The sequence below is a fragment of the Thermobia domestica genome, chromosome 2, assembly GCF_964235325.1.
Source record: "Thermobia domestica chromosome 2, izTheDome1.hap1.1, whole genome shotgun sequence".
NCBI classification, from domain to species: domain Eukaryota; kingdom Metazoa; phylum Arthropoda; class Insecta; order Zygentoma; family Lepismatidae; genus Thermobia; species Thermobia domestica.
In genome coordinates, this window is record NC_137455.1 from 263,396,249 (window position 1) to 263,415,716 (window position 19,468).

Sequence of the window (19,468 nt, forward strand, 5' to 3'; positions counted from 1 at the left end):
CCTTAGTATATAGTAGTTAGAAGCAATGCACAACAATATAATATATATGAAAAATGACATATGTTTATTGTTGAGATATTGCCTAACAACATATTTATACCAAAGAATACAGTTTTGAAGAAAATTGAAGAAAATAGTGTTTGAAGACATACATTTTCTACTTAGGATGATTGTCACGTGGTCTCATCAATCCTGCAAGGGTTAAATGGCTTCATGTATAACAACAGGTACTAACTTCATTTTTTAAAATTTCTTGTTATAATCTATAGATTTTATTTCCCCTTTATCATGTGTGCAACACTTAGATAGTATATTTGGTAGTTGTGTGAAAAAAAAATATACAGGGTGATGCTGAATTCCAACACATAATAATATTAAATTATTGTTTGCTCATCAAAAAATAAAGATAATGCACCAATTAGCGTGTGCGCTGTATGTAGTTCTGAATGGCACATGTTCTTACTCCTCGGTTGTCATTGGTCAGCCATATTGTTATGAGGGAATGAGACTTATTATGGGATAAAATTTGTTATTATCTGTAAAAAGAGTTAAACAGTACCAAATGTTATATATACAAGGTAACTTTTCTTCTACGGTAGGGAACTCTGCTTTCACTCACATCATAAACTGAGCAACGCTCGTCAATTTGAGCCTTATTTCGTTAAAATATGTTCAGAAGTTTCGGAGATATATCCCTTAGTATATAGTAGTTAGGAGCAATGCACAACAATATAATATATATGAAAAAATGATATATGTTATATTGTTGAGATGTTGCCTAACAACATATTTATACCAAAGTGTACAGTTTTGAAGAAAATTGAAGAAAATAGTGTTTGAAGACATACGTTTTCTACTTAGGATGAGTGTCACGTGGTCTCATCAATCCTGCAAGGGTTAAATGGCTTCATGTATAACAACAGGTACTAAGTTCATGTTTAAAACTTCTTGTTGTAATATATAGATTTTCTTTCCCCTTTGTCAGGTGTGCAACAGTTAGATAGTATATTTGGTAGTTGTGTGGAAAAAAGTATACAGGGTGATGCAGAATTCCAACACTTAATAGTATAAAATTTATATTTGTTCATCAAGAAATGAAGAAAATGCACCAATTAGCGTGTGCGCTGTATGTAGTTCTGAATGGCACATGTTCTTTCTCCTCGGTTGTCATTCGTCAGCCATACTGTTATGATTGAATGAGACTTATTATGGGATAAAATCTGTTATATTCTGCAAAAAGAGTTAAACAGTACCAAATGTTATATATACAAGGTAACTTTTCTTCTTCGGTAGGGGACTCTGCTTGCACTCGCATCATAAACTGGGCAATGTTCTTCAATTTGAGCTTTATTTCGATAAAATATATTCAGAAGTTTCGGAGATATAGCCCTTAGTATATAGTAGTTAGAAGCAATGCACAACAATATAATATATATGAAAAATGATATATGTTATATTGTTGAGATGTTGCCTAACAACATATTTATACCAAAGAATACAGTTTTGAAGAAAATTGAAGAAAATAGTGTTTGAAGACATACATTTTCTACTTAGGATGAGTGTCACGTGGTCTCATCAATCCTGCAAGGGTTAAATGGCTTCATGTATAACAACAGGTACTAACTTCATTTTTTAAAATTTCTTGTTGTAATGTATAGATTTTATTTCCCCTTTATCATGTGTGCAACACTTAGATAGTATATTTGGTAGTTGTGTGTAAAAAAATATACAGGGTGATGCAGAATTCCAACCCTTAATAATATTAAATTATTGTTTGCTCATCAAAAAATAAAGAAAATGCACCAAATAGCGTGTGCGCTGTATGAAGTTCTGAATGGCACATGTTCTTACTCCTCGGTTGTCATTGGTCAGCCATATTGTTATGAGGGAATGAGACTTATTATGGGATAAAATCTCTTATATTCTGTATAAAGAGTTAAACAGTACCAAATGATATATATATACAAGGTAACTTTTCTTCTACGGTAGGGAACTCTGCTTTCACTCACATCATAAACTGGGCAACGCTCGTCAATTTGAGCTTTATTTCGTTAAAATATGTTCAGAAGTTTCGGAGATATAGCCCTTAGTATATAGTAGTTAGGAGCAATGCACAACAATATAATATATATGAAAAAATGATATATGTTATATTGTTGAGATGTTGCCTAACAACATATTTATACCAAAGTGTACAGTTTTGAAGAAAATTGAAGAAAATAGTGTTTGAAGACATACGTTTTCTACTTAGGATGAGTGTCACGTGGTCTCATCAATCCTGCAAGGGTTAAATGGCTTCATGTATAACAACAGGTACTAAGTTCATTTTTTAAAACTTCTTGTTGTAATGTATAGATTTTCTTTTTCTTTATCAGGTGTGCAACACTTAGGTAGTATTTTTGGTAGTTGTGTGGAAAAAAGTATACAGGGTGATGCAGAATTCCAACACTTAATAGTATAAAATTTATATTTGTTCATCAAGAAATGAAGAAAATGCACCAATTAGCGTGTGCGCTGTATGTAGTTCTGAATGGCACATGTTCTTTCTCCTCGGTTGTCATTCGTCAGCCATACTGTTATGAGGGAATGAGACTTATTATGGGATAAAATCTGTTATATTCTGTAAAAAGAGTTAAACAGTACCAAATGTTATATATACAAGGTAACTTTTCTTGTTCGGTAGGGGACTCTGCTTGCACTCGCATCATAAACTGGGCAATGTTCTTCAATTTGAGCTTCATTTCGATAAAATATATTCAGAAGTTTCGGAGATATAGCAATTAGTATATAGTAGTTAGAAGCAATGCACAACAATATAATATATATGAAAAATGATATATGTTATATTGTTGAGATGTTGCCTAACAACATATTTATACCAAAGAATACAGTTTGAAGAAAATTGAAGAAAATAGTGTTTGAAGACATACATTTTCTACTTAGGATGAGTGTCACGTGGTCTCATCAATCCTGCAAGGGTTAAATGGCTTCATGTATAACAACAGGTACTAACTTCATTTTTTAAAATTTCTTGTTGTAATGTATAGATTTTATTTCCCCTTTATCATGTGTGCAACACTTAGATAGTATATTTGGTAGTTGTGTGTAAAAAAAATATACAGGGTGATGCAGAATTCCAACCCTTAATAATATTAAATTATTGTTTGCTCATCAAAAAATAAAGAAAATGCACCAAATAGCGTGTGCGCTGTATGAAGTTCTGAATGGCACATGTTCTTACTCCTCGGTTGTCATTGGTCAGCCATATTGTTATGAGGGAATGAGACTTATTATGGGATAAAATCTCTTATATTCTGTAAAAAGAGTTAAACAGTACTTAATGTTATATATACAAGGTAACTTTTCTTCTACGGTAGGGAACTCTGCTTTCACTCACATCATAAACTGAGCAACGCTCGTCAATTTGAGCCTTATTTCGTTAAAATATGTTCAGAAGTTTCGGAGATATATCCCTTAGTATATAGTAGTTAGGAGCAATGCACAGCAATATAATATATATGAAAAAATGATATATGTTATATTGTTGAGATGTTGCCTAACAACATATTTATACCAAAGTGTACAGTTTTGAAGAAAATTGAAGAAAATAGTGTTTGAAGACATACGTTTTCTACTTAGGATGAGTGTCACGTGGTCTCATCAATCCTGCAAGGGTTAAATGGCTTCATGTATAACAACAGGTACTAAGTTCATGTTTAAAACTTCTTGTTGTAATATATAGATTTTCTTTCCCCTTTATCAGGTGTGCAACAGTTAGATAGTATATTTGGTAGTTGTGTGGAAAAAAGTATACAGGGTGATGCAGAATTCCAACACTTAATAGTATAAAATTTATATTTGTTCATCAAGAAATGAAGAAAATGCACCAATTAGCGTGTGCGCTGTATGTAGTTCTTAATGGCACATGTTCTTACTCCTTGGTTGTCATTGGTCAGCCATACTGTTATGAGTGAATGAGACTTATTATGGGATAAAATCTGTTATATTCTGTAAAAAGAGTTAAACAGTACCAAATATTATATATACAAGGTAACCTTTCTTCTGCGGTAGGGAACTCTGCTTTCACTCACATCATAAACTGGGCAACGCTCGTCAATTTGAGCTTTATTTCGTTAAAATATGTTCAGAAGTTTCGGAGATATAGCAATTAGTATATAGTAGTTAGAAGCAATGCACAACAATATAATATATATGAAAAATGATATATGTTATATTGTTGAGATGTTGCCTAACAACATATTTATACCAAAGAATACAGTTTGAAGAAAATTGAAGAAAATAGTGTTTGAAGACATACATTTTCTACTTAGGATGAGTGTCACGTGGTCTCATCAATCCTGCAAGGGTTAAATGGCTTCATGTGTAACAACAGGTACTAACTTCATTTTTTAAAATTTCTTGTTGTAATGTATAGATTTTATTTCCCCTTTATCATGTGTGCAACACTTAGATAGTATATTTGGTAGTTGTGTGGAAAAAAATATACAGGGTGATGCAGAATTCCAACACATAATAGTATAAAATTTATATTTGTTCATCAAGAAATGAAGAAAATGCACCAATTAGCGTGTGCGCTGTATGTAGTTCTGAATGGCACATGTTCTTACTCCTCGGTTGTCATTGGTCAGCCATACTGTTATGAGTGAATGAGACTTATTATGGGATAAAATCTGTTATATTCTGTAAAAAGAGTTAAACAGTACCAAATGTTATATATACAAGGTAACTTTTCTTCTTCGGTAGGGGACTCTGTTTGCACTCGCATCATAAACTGGGCAATGTTCTTCAATTTGAGCTTTATTTCGATAAAATATATTCAGAAGTTTCGGAGATATAGCCCTTAGTATATAGTAGTTAGAAGCAATGCACAACAATATAATATATATGAAAAATGACATATGTTTATTGTTGAGATATTGCCTAACAACATATTTATACCAAAGAATACAGTTTTGAAGAAAATTGAAGAAAATAGTGTTTGAAGACATACATTTTCTACTTAGGATGATTGTCACGTGGTCTCATCAATCCTGCAAGGGTTAAATGGCTTCATGTATAACAACAGGTACTAACTTCATTTTTTAAAATTTCTTGTTATAATCTATAGATTTTATTTCCCCTTTATCATGTGTGCAACACTTAGATAGTATATTTGGTAGTTGTGTGTAAAAAAAAATATACAGGGTGATGCAGAATTCCAACACATAATAATATTAAATTATTGTTTGCTCATCAAAAAATAAAGATAATGCACCAATTAGCGTGTGCGCTGTATGTAGTTCTGAATGGCACATGTTCTTACTCCTCGGTTGTCATTGGTCAGCCATATTGTTATGAGGGAATGAGACTTATTATGGGATAAAATTTGTTATTATCTGTAAAAAGAGTTAAACAGTACCAAATGTTATATATACAAGGTAACTTTTCTTCTACGGTAGGGAACTCTGCTTTCACTCACATCATAAACTGAGCAACGCTCGTCAATTTGAGCATTATTTCGTTAAAATATGTTCAGAAGTTTCGGAGATATATCCCTTAGTATATAGTAGTTAGGAGCAATGCACAACAATATAATATATATGAAAAAATGATATATGTTATATTGTTGAGATGTTGCCTAACAACATATTTATACCAAAGTGTACAGTTTTGAAGAAAATTGAAGAAAATAGTGTTTGAAGACATACGTTTTCTACTTAGGATGAGTGTCACGTGGTCTCATCAATCCTGCAAGGGTTAAATGGCTTCATGTATAACAACAGGTACTAAGTTCATGTTTAAAACTTCTTGTTGTAATATATAGATTTTCTTTCCCCTTTGTCAGGTGTGCAACAGTTAGATAGTATATTTGGTAGTTGTGTGGAAAAAAGTATACAGGGTGATGCAGAATTCCAACACTTAATAGTATAAAATTTATATTTGTTCATCAAGAAATGAAGAAAATGCACCAATTAGCGTGTGCGCTGTATGTAGTTCTGAATGGCACATGTTCTTTCTCCTCGGTTGTCATTCGTCAGCCATACTGTTATGAGGGAATGAGACTTATTATGGGATAAAATCTGTTATATTCTGTAAAAAGAGTTAAACAGTACCAAATGTTATATATACAAGGTAACTTTTCTTCTTCGGTAGGGGACTCTGCTTGCACTCGCATCATAAACTGGGCAATGTTCTTCAATTTGAGCTTTATTTCGATAAAATATATTCAGAAGTTTCGGAGATATAGCCCTTAGTATATAGTAGTTAGAAGCAATGCACAACAATATAATATATATGAAAAATGATATATGTTATATTGTTGAGATGTTGCCTAACAACATATTTATACCAAAGAATACAGTTTTGAAGAAAATTGAAGAAAATAGTGTTTGAAGACATACATTTTCTACTTAGGATGAGTGTCACGTGGTCTCATCAATCCTGCAAGGGTTAAATGGCTTCATGTATAACAACAGGTACTAACTTCATTTTTTAAAATTTCTTGTTGTAATGTATAGATTTTATTTCCCCTTTATCATGTGTGCACCACTTAGATAGTATATTTGGTAGTTGTGTGTAAAAAAAATATACAGGGTGATGCAGAATTCCAACCCTTAATAATATTAAATTATTGTTTGCTCATCAAAAAATAAAGAAAGTGCACCAAATAGCGTGTGCGCTGTATGAAGTTCTGAATGGCACATGTTCTTACTCCTCGGTTGTCATTGGTCAGCCATATTGTTATGAGGGAATGAGACTTATTATGGGATAAAATCTCTTATATTCTGTAAAAAGAGTTAAACAGTGCTTAATGTTATATATACAAGGTAACTTTTCTTCTACGGTAGGGAACTCTGCTTTCACTCACATCATAAACTGGGCAACGCTCGTCAATTTGAGCTTTATTTCGTTAAAATATGTTCAGAAGTTTCGGAGATATAGCCCTTAGTATATAGTAGTTAGGAGCAATGCACAACAATATAATATATATGAAAAAATGATATATGTTATATTGTTGAGATGTTGCCTAACAACATATTTATACCAAAGTGTACAGTTTTGAAGAAAATTGAAGAAAATAGTGTTTGAAGACATACGTTTTCTACTTAGGATGAGTGTCACGTGGTCTCATCAATCCTGCAAGGGTTAAATGGCTTCATGTATAACAACAGGTACTAAGTTCATTTTTTAAAACTTCTTGTTGTAATGTATAGATTTTCTTTTTGTTTATCAGGTGTGCAACACTTAGGTAGTATTTTTGGTAGTTGTGTGGAAAAAAATATACAGGGTGATGCAGAATTCCAACACTTAATAGTATAAAATTTATGTTTGTTCATCAAGAAATGAAGAAAATGCACCAATTAGCGTGTGCGGTGTATGTAGTTCTTAATGGCACATGTTCTTACTCCTTGGTTGTCATTGGTCAGCCATACTGTTATGAGTGAATGAGACTTATTATGGGATAAAATCTGTTATATTCTGTAAAAAGAGTTAAACAGTACCAAATATTATATATACAAGGTAACCTTTCTTCTACGGTAGGGAACTCTGCTTTCACTCACATCATAAACTTGGCAACGCTCGTCAATTTGAGCTTTATTTCGTTAAAATATGTTCAGAAGTTTCGGAGATATAGCAATTAGTATATAGTAGTTAGAAGCAATGCACAACAATATAATATAAATGAAAAATGATATATGTTATATTGTTGAGATGTTGCCTAACAACATATTTATACCAAAGAATACAGTTTGAAGAAAATTGAAGAAAATAGTGTTTGAAGACATACATTTTCTACTTAGGATGAGTGTCACGTGGTCTCATCAATCCTGCAAGGGTTAAATGGCTTCATGTATAACAACAGGTACTAACTTCATTTTTTAAAATTTCTTGTTGTAATGTATAGATTTTCTTTCCCCTTTATCATGTGTGCAACACTTAGATAGTATATTTGGTAGTTGTGTGGAAAAAAATATACAGGGTGATGCAGAATTCCAACACATAATAGTATAAAATTTATATTTGTTCATCAAGAAATGAAGAAAATGCACCAATTAGCGTGTGCGCTGTATGTAGTTCTGAATGGCACATGTTCTTACTCCTCGGTTGTCATTGGTCAGCCATACTGTTATGAGTGAATGAGACTTATTATGGGATAAAATCTGTTATATTCTGTAAAAAGAGTTAAACAGTACCAAATGTTATATATACAAGGTAACTTTTCTTCTTCGGTAGGGGACTCTGTTTGCACTCGCATCATAAACTGGGCAATGTTCTTCAATTTGAGCTTTATTTCGATAAAATATGTTCAGAAGTCTCGGAGATATAGCCCTTAGTATATAGTAGTTAGAAGCAATGCACAACAATATAATATATATGAAAAATGACATATGTTTATTGTTGAGATATTGCCTAACAACATATTTATACCAAAGAATACAGTTTTGAAGAAAATTGAAGAAAATAGTGTTTGAAGACATACATTTTCTACTTAGGATGATTGTCACGTGGTCTCATCAATCCTGCAAGGGTTAAATGGCTTCATGTATAACAACAGGTACTAACTTCATTTTTTAAAATTTCTTGTTATAATGTATAGATTTTATTTCCCCTTTATCATGTGTGCAACACTTAGATAGTATATTTGGTAGTTGTGTGTAAAAAAAATATACAGGGTGATGCCGAATTCCAACACATAATAATATTAAATTATTGTTTGCTCATCAAAAAATAAAGATAATGCACCAATTAGCGTGTGCGCTGTATGTAGTTCTGAATGGCACATGTTCTTACTCCTCGGTTGTCATTGGTCAGCCATATTGTTATGAGGGAATGAGACTTATTATGGGATAAAATTTGTTATTATCTGTAAAAAGAGTTAAACAGTACCAAATGTTATATATACAAGGTAACTTTTCTTCTACGGTAGGGAACTCTGCTTTCACTCACATCATAAACTGAGCAACGCTCGTCAATTTGAGCCTTATTTCGTTAAAATATGTTCAGAAGTTTCGGAGATATATCCCTTAGTATATAGTAGTTAGGAGCAATGCACAACAATATAATATATATGAAAAAATGATATATGTTATATTGTTGAGATGTTGCCTAACAACATATTTATACCAAAGTGTACAGTTTTGAAGAAAATTGAAGAAAATAGTGTTTGAAGACATACGTTTTCTACTTAGGATGAGTGTCACGTGGTCTCATCAATCCTGCAAGGGTTAAATGGCTTCATGTATAACAACAGGTACTAAGTTCATGTTTAAAACTTCTTGTTGTAATATATAGATTTTCTTTCCCCTTTATCAGGTGTGCAACACTTAGATAGTATATTTGGTAGTTGTGTGGAAAAAAGTATACAGGGTGATGCAGAATTCCAACACTTAATAGTATAAAATTTATATTTGTTCATCAAGAAATGAAGAAAATGCACCAATTAGCGTGTGCGCTGTATGTAGTTCTGAATGGCAAATGTTCTTTCTCCTCGGTTGTCATTCGTCAGCCATACTGTTATGAGGGAATGAGACTTATTATGGGATAAAATCTGTTATATTCTGTAAAAAGAGTTAAACAGTACCAAATGTTATATATACAAGGTAACTTTTCTTGTTCGGTAGGGGACTCTGCTTGCACTCGCATCATAAACTGGGCAATGTTCTTCAATTTGAGCTTTATTTCGATAAAATATATTCAGAAGTTTCGGAGATATAGCCCTTAGTATGTAGTAGTTAGAAGCAATGCACAACAATATAATATATATGAAAAATGATATATGTTATATTGTTGAGATGTTGCCTAACAACATATTTATACCAAAGAATACAGTTTTGAAGAAAATTGAAGAAAATAGTGTTTGAAGACATACATTTTCTACTTAGGATGAGTGTCACGTGGTCTCATCAATCCTGCAAGGGTTAAATGGCTTCATGTATAACAACAGGTACTAATTTCATTTTTTAAAATTTCTTGTTGTAATGTATAGATTTTATTTCCCCTTTATCATGTGTGCAACACTTAGATAGTATATTTGGTAGTTGTGTGTAACAAAAATATACAGGGTGATGCAGAATTCCAACCCTTAATAATATTAAATTATTGTTTGCTCATCAAAAAATAAAGAAATTGCACCAAATAGCGTGTGCGCTGTATGAAGTTCTGAATGGCACATGTTCTTACTCCTCGGTTGTCATTGGTCAGCCATATTGTTATGAGGGAATGAGACTTATTATGGGATAAAATCTCTTATATTCTGTAAAAAGAGTTAAACAGTACTTAATGTTATATATACAAGGTAACTTTTCTTCTACGGTAGGGAACTCTGCTTTCACTCACATCATAAACTGGGCAACGCTCGTCAATTTGAGCTTTATTTCGTTAAAATATGTTCAGAAGTTTCGGAGATATAGCCCTTAGTATATAGTAGTTACGAGCAATGCACAACAATATAATATATATGAAAAAATGATATATGTTATATTGTTGAGATGTTGCCTAACAACATATTGATACCAAAGTGTACAGTTTTGAAGAAAATTGAAGAAAATAGTGTTTGAAGACATACGTTTTCTACTTAGGATGAGTGTCACGTGGTCTCATCAATCCTGCAAGGGTTAAATGGCTTCATGTATAACAACAGGTACTAAGTTCATTTTTTAAAACTTCTTGTTGTAATGTATAGATTTTCTTTTTGTTTATCAGGTGTGCAACACTTAGGTAGTATTTTTGGTAGTTGTGTGGAAAAAAATATACAGGGTGATGCAGAATTCCAACACTTAATAGTATAAAATTTATGTTTGTTCATCAAGAAATGAAGAAAATGCACCAATTAGCGTGTGCGGTGTATGTAGTTCTTAATGGCACATGTTCTTACTCCTTGGTTGTCATTGGTCAGCCATACTGTTATGAGTGAATGAGACTTATTATGGGATAAAATCTGTTATATTCTGTAAAAAGAGTTAAACAGTACCAAATATTATATATACAAGGTAACCTTTCTTCTACGGTAGGGAACTCTGCTTTCACTCACATCATAAACTTGGCAACGCTCGTCAATTTGAGCTTTATTTCGTTAAAATATGTTCAGAAGTTTCGGAGATATAGCAATTAGTATATAGTAGTTAGAAGCAATGCACAACAATATAATATAAATGAAAAATGATATATGTTATATTGTTGAGATGTTGCCTAACAACATATTTATACCAAAGAATACAGTTTGAAGAAAATTGAAGAAAATAGTGTTTGAAGACATACATTTTCTACTTAGGATGAGTGTCACGTGGTCTCATCAATCCTGCAAGGGTTAAATGGCTTCATGTATAACAACAGGTACTAACTTCATTTTTTAAAATTTCTTGTTGTAATGTATAGATTTTCTTTCCCCTTTATCATGTGTGCAACACTTAGATAGTATATTTGGTAGTTGTGTGGAAAAAAATATACAGGGTGATGCAGAATTCCAACACATAATAGTATAAAATTTATATTTGTTCATCAAGAAATGAAGAAAATGCACCAATTAGCGTGTGCGCTGTATGTAGTTCTGAATGGCACATGTTCTTACTCCTCGGTTGTCATTGGTCAGCCATACTGTTATGAGTGAATGAGACTTATTATGGGATAAAATCTGTTATATTCTGTAAAAAGAGTTAAACAGTACCAAATGTTATATATACAAGGTAACTTTTCTTCTTCGGTAGGGGACTCTGTTTGCACTCGCATCATAAACTGGGCAATGTTCTTCAATTTGAGCTTTATTTCGATAAAATATGTTCAGAAGTCTCGGAGATATAGCCCTTAGTATATAGTAGTTAGAAGCAATGCACAACAATATAATATATATGAAAAATGACATATGTTTATTGTTGAGATATTGCCTAACAACATATTTATACCAAAGAATACAGTTTTGAAGAAAATTGAAGAAAATAGTGTTTGAAGACATACATTTTCTACTTAGGATGATTGTCACGTGGTCTCATCAATCCTGCAAGGGTTAAATGGCTTCATGTATAACAACAGGTACTAACTTCATTTTTTAAAATTTCTTGTTATAATGTATAGATTTTATTTCCCCTTTATCATGTGTGCAACACTTAGATAGTATATTTGGCAGTTGTGTGTAAAAAAAATATACAGGGTGATGCCGAATTCCAACACATAATAATATTAAATTATTGTTTGCTCATCAAAAAATAAAGATAATGCACCAATTAGCGTGTGCGCTGTATGTAGTTCTGAATGGCACATGTTCTTACTCCTCGGTTGTCATTGGTCAGCCATATTGTTATGAGGGAATGAGACTTATTATGGGATAAAATTTGTTATTATCTGTAAAAAGAGTTAAACAGTACCAAATGTTATATATACAAGGTAACTTTTCTTCTACGGTAGGGAACTCTGCTTTCACTCACATCATAAACTGAGCAACGCTCGTCAATTTGAGCCTTATTTCGATAAAATATATTCAGAAGTTTCGGAGATATAGCCCTTAGTATGTAGTAGTTAGAAGCAATGCACAACAATATAATATATATGAAAAATGATATATGTTATATTGTTGAGATGTTGCCTAACAACATATTTATACCAAAGAATACAGTTTTGAAGAAAATTGAAGAAAATAGTGTTTGAAGACATACATTTTCTACTTAGGATGAGTGTCACGTGGTCTCATCAATCCTGCAAGGGTTAAATGGCTTCATGTATAACAACAGGTACTAACTTCATTTTTTAAAATTTCTTGTTGTAATGTATAGATTTTATTTCCCCTTTATCATGTGTGCAACACTTAGATAGTATATTTGGCAGTTGTGTGTAAAAAAAATATACAGGGTGATGCAGAATTCCAACCCTTAATAATATTAAATTATTGTTTGCTCATCAAAAAATAAAGAAATTGCACCAAATAGCGTGTGCGCTGTATGAAGTTCTGAATGGCACATGTTCTTACTCCTCGGTTGTCATTGGTCAGCCATATTGTTATGAGTGAATGAGACTTATTATGGGATAAAATCTCTTATATTCTGTAAAAAGAGTTAAACAGTACTTAATGTTATATATACAAGGTAACTTTTCTTCTACGGTAGGGAACTCTGCTTTCACTCACATCATAAACTGGGCAACGCTCGTCAATTTGAGCTTTATTTCGTTAAAATATGTTCAGAAGTTTCGGAGATATAGCCCTTAGTATATAGTAGTTAGGAGCAATGCACAACAATATAATATATATGAAAAAATGATATATGTTATATTGTTGAGATGTTGCCTAACAACATATTTATACCAAAGTGTACAGTTTTGAAGAAAATTGAAGAAAATAGTGTTTGAAGACATACGTTTTCTACTTAGGATGAGTGTCACGTGGTCTCATCAATCCTGCAAGGGTTAAATGGCTTCATGTATAACAACAGGTACTAAGTTCATTTTTTAAAACTTCTTGTTGTAATGTATAGATTTTCTTTTTCTTTATCAGGTGTGCAACACTTAGGTAGTATTTTTGGTAGTTGTGTGGAAAAAAATATACAGGGTGATGCAGAATTCCAACACTTAATAGTATAAAATTTATGTTTGTTCATCAAGAAATGAAGAAAATGCACCAATTAGCGTGTGCGGTGTATGTAGTTCTTAATGGCACATGTTCTTACTCCTTGGTTGTCATTGGTCAGCCATACTGTTATGAGTGAATGAGACTTATTATGGGATAAAATCTGTTATATTCTGTAAAAAGAGTTAAACAGTACCAAATATTATATATACAAGGTAACCTTTCTTCTACGGTAGGGAACTCTGCTTTCACTCACATCATAAACTTGGCAACGCTCGTCAATTTGAGCTTTATTTCGTTAAAATATGTTCAGAAGTTTCGGAGATATAGCAATTAGTATATAGTAGTTAGAAGCAATGCACAACAATATAATATAAATGAAAAATGATATATGTTATATTGTTGAGATGTTGCCTAACAACATATTTATACCAAAGAATACAGTTTGAAGAAAATTGAAGAAAATTGTGTTTGAAGACATACATTTTCTACTTAGGATGAGTGTCACGTGGTCTCATCAATCCTGCAAGGGTTAAATGGCTTCATGTATAACAACAGGTACTAACTTCATTTTTTAAAATTTCTTGTTGTAATGTATAGATTTTCTTTCCCCTTTATCATGTGTGCAACACTTAGATAGTATATTTGGTAGTTGTGTGGAAAAAAATATACAGGGTGATGCAGAATTCCAACACATAATAGTATAAAATTTATATTTGTTCATCAAGAAATGAAGAAAATGCACCAATTAGCGTGTGCGCTGTATGTAGTTCTGAATGGCACATGTTCTTACTCCTCGGTTGTCATTGGTCAGCCATACTGTTATGAGTGAATGAGACTTATTATGGGATAAAATCTGTTATATTCTGTAAAAAGAGTTAAACAGTACCAAATGTTATATATACAAGGTAACTTTTCTTCTTCGGTAGGGGACTCTGTTTGCACTCGCATCATAAACTGGGCAATGTTCTTCAATTTGAGCTTTATTTCGATAAAATATGTTCAGAAGTCTCGGAGATATAGCCCTTAGTATATAGTAGTTAGAAGCAATGCACAACAATATAATATATATGAAAAATGACATATGTTTATTGTTGAGATATTGCCTAACAACATATTTATACCAAAGAATACAGTTTTGAAGAAAATTGAAGAAAATAGTGTTTGAAGACATACATTTTCTACTTAGGATGATTGTCACGTGGTCTCATCAATCCTGCAAGGGTTAAATGGCTTCATGTATAACAACAGGTACTAACTTCATTTTTTAAAATTTCTTGTTATAATGTATAGATTTTATTTCCCCTTTATCATGTGTGCAACACTTAGATAGTATATTTGGTAGTTGTGTGTAAAAAAAATATACAGGGTGATGCCGAATTCCAACACATAATAATATTAAATTATTGTTTGCTCATCAAAAAATAAAGATAATGCACCAATTAGCGTGTGCGCTGTATGTAGTTCTGAATGGCACATGTTCTTACTCCTCGGTTGTCATTGGTCAGCCATATTGTTATGAGGGAATGAGACTTATTATGGGATAAAATTTGTTATTATCTGTAAAAAGAGTTAAACAGTACCAAATGTTATATATACAAGGTAACTTTTCTTCTACGGTAGGGAACTCTGCTTTCACTCACATCATAAACTGAGCAACGCTCGTCAATTTGAGACTTATTTCGATAAAATATATTCAGAAGTTTCGGAGATATAGCCCTTAGTATGTAGTAGTTAGAAGCAATGCACAACAATAAAATATATATGAAAAATGATATATGTTATATTGTTGAGATGTTGCCTAACAACATATTTATACCAAAGAATACAGTTTTGAAGAAAATTGAAGAAAATAGTGTTTGAAGACATACATTTTCTACTTAGGATGAGTGTCACGTGGTCTCATCAATCCTGCAAGGGTTAAATGGCTTCATGTATAACAACAGGTACTAACTTCATTTTTTAAAATTTCTTGTTGTAATGTATAGATTTTATTTCCCCTTTATCATGTGTGCAACACTTAGATAGTATATTTGGTAGTTGTGTGTAAAAAAAATATACAGGGTGATGCAGAATTCCAACCCTTAATAATATTAAATTATTGTTTGCTCATCAAAAAATAAAGAAATTGCACCAAATAGCGTGTGCGCTGTATGAAGTTCTGAATGGCACATGTTCTTACTCCTCGGTTGTCATTGGTCAGCCATATTGTTATGAGTGAATGAGACTTATTATGGGATAAAATCTCTTATATTCTGTAAAAAGAGTTAAACAGTACTTAATGTTATATATACAAGGTAACTTTTCTTCTACGGTAGGGGACTCTGTTTGCACTCGCATCATAAACTGGGCAATGTTCTTCAATTTGAGCTTTATTTCGATAAAATATGTTCAGAAGTCTCGGAGATATAGCCCTTAGTATATAGTAGTTAGAAGCAATGCACAACAATATAATATATATGAAAAATGACATATGTTTATTGTTGAGATATTGCCTAACAACATATTTATACCAATGAATACAGTTTTGAAGAAAATTGAAGAAAATAGTGTTTGAAGACATACATTTTCTACTTAGGATGATTGTCACGTGGTCTCATCAATCCTGCAAGGGTTAAATGGCTTCATGTATAACAACAGGTACTAACTTCATTTTTTAAAATTTCTTGTTATAATGTATAGATTTTATTTCCCCTTTATCATGTGTGCAACACTTAGATAGTATATTTGGTAGTTGTGTGTAAAAAAAATATACAGGGTGATGCCGAATTCCAACACATAATAATATTAAATTATTGTTTGCTCATCAAAAAATAAAGAAATTGCACCAAATAGCGTGTGCGCTGTATGAAGTTCTGAATGGCACATGTTCTTACTCCTCGGTTGTCATTGGTCAGCCATATTGTTATGAGGGAATGAGACTTATTATGGGATAAAATCTCTTATATTCTGTAAAAAGAGTTAAACAGTACTTAATGTTATATATACAAGGTAACTTTTCTTCTACGGTAGGGAACTCTGCTTTCACTCACATCATAAACTGGGCAACGCTCGTCAATTTGAGCTTTATTTCGTTAAAATATGTTCAGAAGTTTCGGAGATATAGCCCTTAGTATATAGTAGTTAGGAGCAATGCACAACAATATAATATATATGAAAAAATGATATATGTTATATTGTTGAGATGTTGCCTAACAACATATTTATACCAAAGTGTACAGTTTTGAAGAAAATTGAAGAAAATAGTGTTTGAAGACATACGTTTTCTACTTAGGATGAGTGTCACGTGGTCTCATCAATCCTGCAAGGGTTAAATGGCTTCATGTATAACAACAGGTACTAAGTTCATTTTTTAAAACTTCTTGTTGTAATGTATAGATTTTCTTTTTGTTTATCAGGTGTGCAACACTTAGGTAGTATTTTTGGTAGTTGTGTGGAAAAAAATATACAGGGTGATGCAGAATTCCAACACTTAATAGTATAAAATTTATGTTTGTTCATCAAGAAATGAAGAAAATGCACCAATTAGCGTGTGCGGTGTATGTAGTTCTTAATGGCACATGTTCTTACTCCTTGGTTGTCATTGGTCAGCCATACTGTTATGAGTGAATGAGACTTATTATGGGATAAAATCTGTTATATTCTGTAAAAAGAGTTAAACAGTACCAAATATTATATATACAAGGTAACCTTTCTTCTACGGTAGGGAACTCTGCTTTCACTCACATCATAAACTTGGCAACGCTCGTCAATTTGAGCTTTATTTCGTTAAAATATGTTCAGAAGTTTCGGAGATATAGCAATTAGTATATAGTAGTTAGAAGCAATGCACAACAATATAATATAAATGAAAAATGATATATGTTATATTGTTGAGATGTTGCCTAACAACATATTTATACCAAAGAATACAGTTTGAAGAAAATTGAAGAAAATAGTGTTTGAAGACATACATTTTCTACTTAGGATGAGTGTCACGTGGTCTCATCAATCCTGCAAGGGTTAAATGGCTTCATGTATAACAACAGGTACTAACTTCATTTTTTAAAATTTCTTGTTGTAATGTATAGATTTTCTTTCCCCTTTATCATGTGTGCAACACTTAGATAGTATATTTGGTAGTTGTGTGGAAAAAAATATACAGGGTGATGCAGAATTCCAACACATAATAGTATAAAATTTATATTTGTTCATCAAGAAATGAAGAAAATGCACCAATTAGCGTGTGCGCTGTATGTAGTTCTGAATGGCACATGTTCTTACTCCTCGGTTGTCATTGGTCAGCCATACTGTTATGAGTGAATGAGACTTATTATGGGATAAAATCTGTTATATTCTGTAAAAAGAGTTAAACAGTACCAAATGTTATATATACAAGGTAACTTTTCTTCTTCGGTAGGGGACTCTGTTTGCACTCGCATCATAAACTGGGCAATGTTCTTCAATTTGAGCTTTATTTCGATAAAATATGTTCAGAAGTCTCGGAGATATAGCCCTTAGTATATAGTAGTTAGAAGCAATGCACAACAATATAATATATATGAAAAATGACATATGTTTATTGTTGAGATATTGCCTAACAACATATTTATACCAAAGAATACAGTTTTGAAGAAAATTGAAGAAAATAGTGTTTGAAGACATACATTTTCTACTTAGGATGATTGTCACGTGGTCTCATCAATCCTGCAAGGGTTAAATGTCTTCATGTATAACAACAGGTACTAACTTCATTTTTTAAAATTTCTTGTTATAATGTATAGATTTTATTTCCCCTTTATCATGTGTGCAACACTTAGATAGTATATTTGGTATTTGTGTGTAAAAAAAATATACAGGGTGATGCCGAATTCCAACACATAATAATATTAAATTATTGTTTGCTCATCAAAAAATAAAGATAATGCACCAATTAGCGTGTGCGCTGTATGTAGTTCTGAATGGCACATGTTCTTACTCCTCGGTTGTCATTGGTCAGCCATATTGTTATGAGGGAATGAGACTTATTATGGGATAAAATTTGTTATTATCTGTAAAAAGAGTTAAACAGTACCAAATGTTATATATACAAGGTAACTTTTCTTCTACGGTAGGGAACTCTGCTTTCACTCACATCATAAACTGAGCAACGCTCGTCAATTTGAGCCTTATTTCGATAAAATATATTCAGAAGTTTCGGAGATATAGCCCTTAGTATGTAGTAGTTAGAAGCAATGCACAACAATATAATATATATGAAAAATGATATATGTTATATTGTTGAGATGTTGCCTAACAACATATTTATACCAAAGAATACAGTTTTGAAGAAAATTGAAGAAAATAGTGTTTGAAGACATACATTTTCTACTTAGGATGAGTGTCACGTGGTCTCATCAATCCTGCAAGGGTTAAATGGCTTCATGTATAACAACAGGTACTAACTTCATTTTTTAAAATTTCTTGTTGTAATGTATAGATTTTATTTCCCCTTTATCATGTGTGCAACACTTAGATAGTATATTTGGTAGTTGTGTGTAAAAAAAATATACAGGGTGATGCAGAATTCCAACCCTTAATAATATTAAATTATTGTTTGCTCATCAAAAAATAAAGAAATTGCACCAAATAGCGTGTGCGCTGTATGAAGTTCTGAATGGCACATGTTCTTACTCCTCGGTTGTCATTGGTCAGCCATATTGTTATGAGTGAATGAGACTTATTATGGGATAAAATCTCTTATATTCTGTAAAAAGAGTTAAACAGTACTTAATGTTATATATACAAGGTAACTTTTCTTCTACGGTAGGGAACTCTGCTTTCACTCACATCATAAACTGGGCAACGCTCGTCAATTTGAGCTTTATTTCGTTAAAATATGTTCAGAAGTTTCGGAGATATAGCCCTTAGTATATAGTAGTTAGGAGCAATGCACAA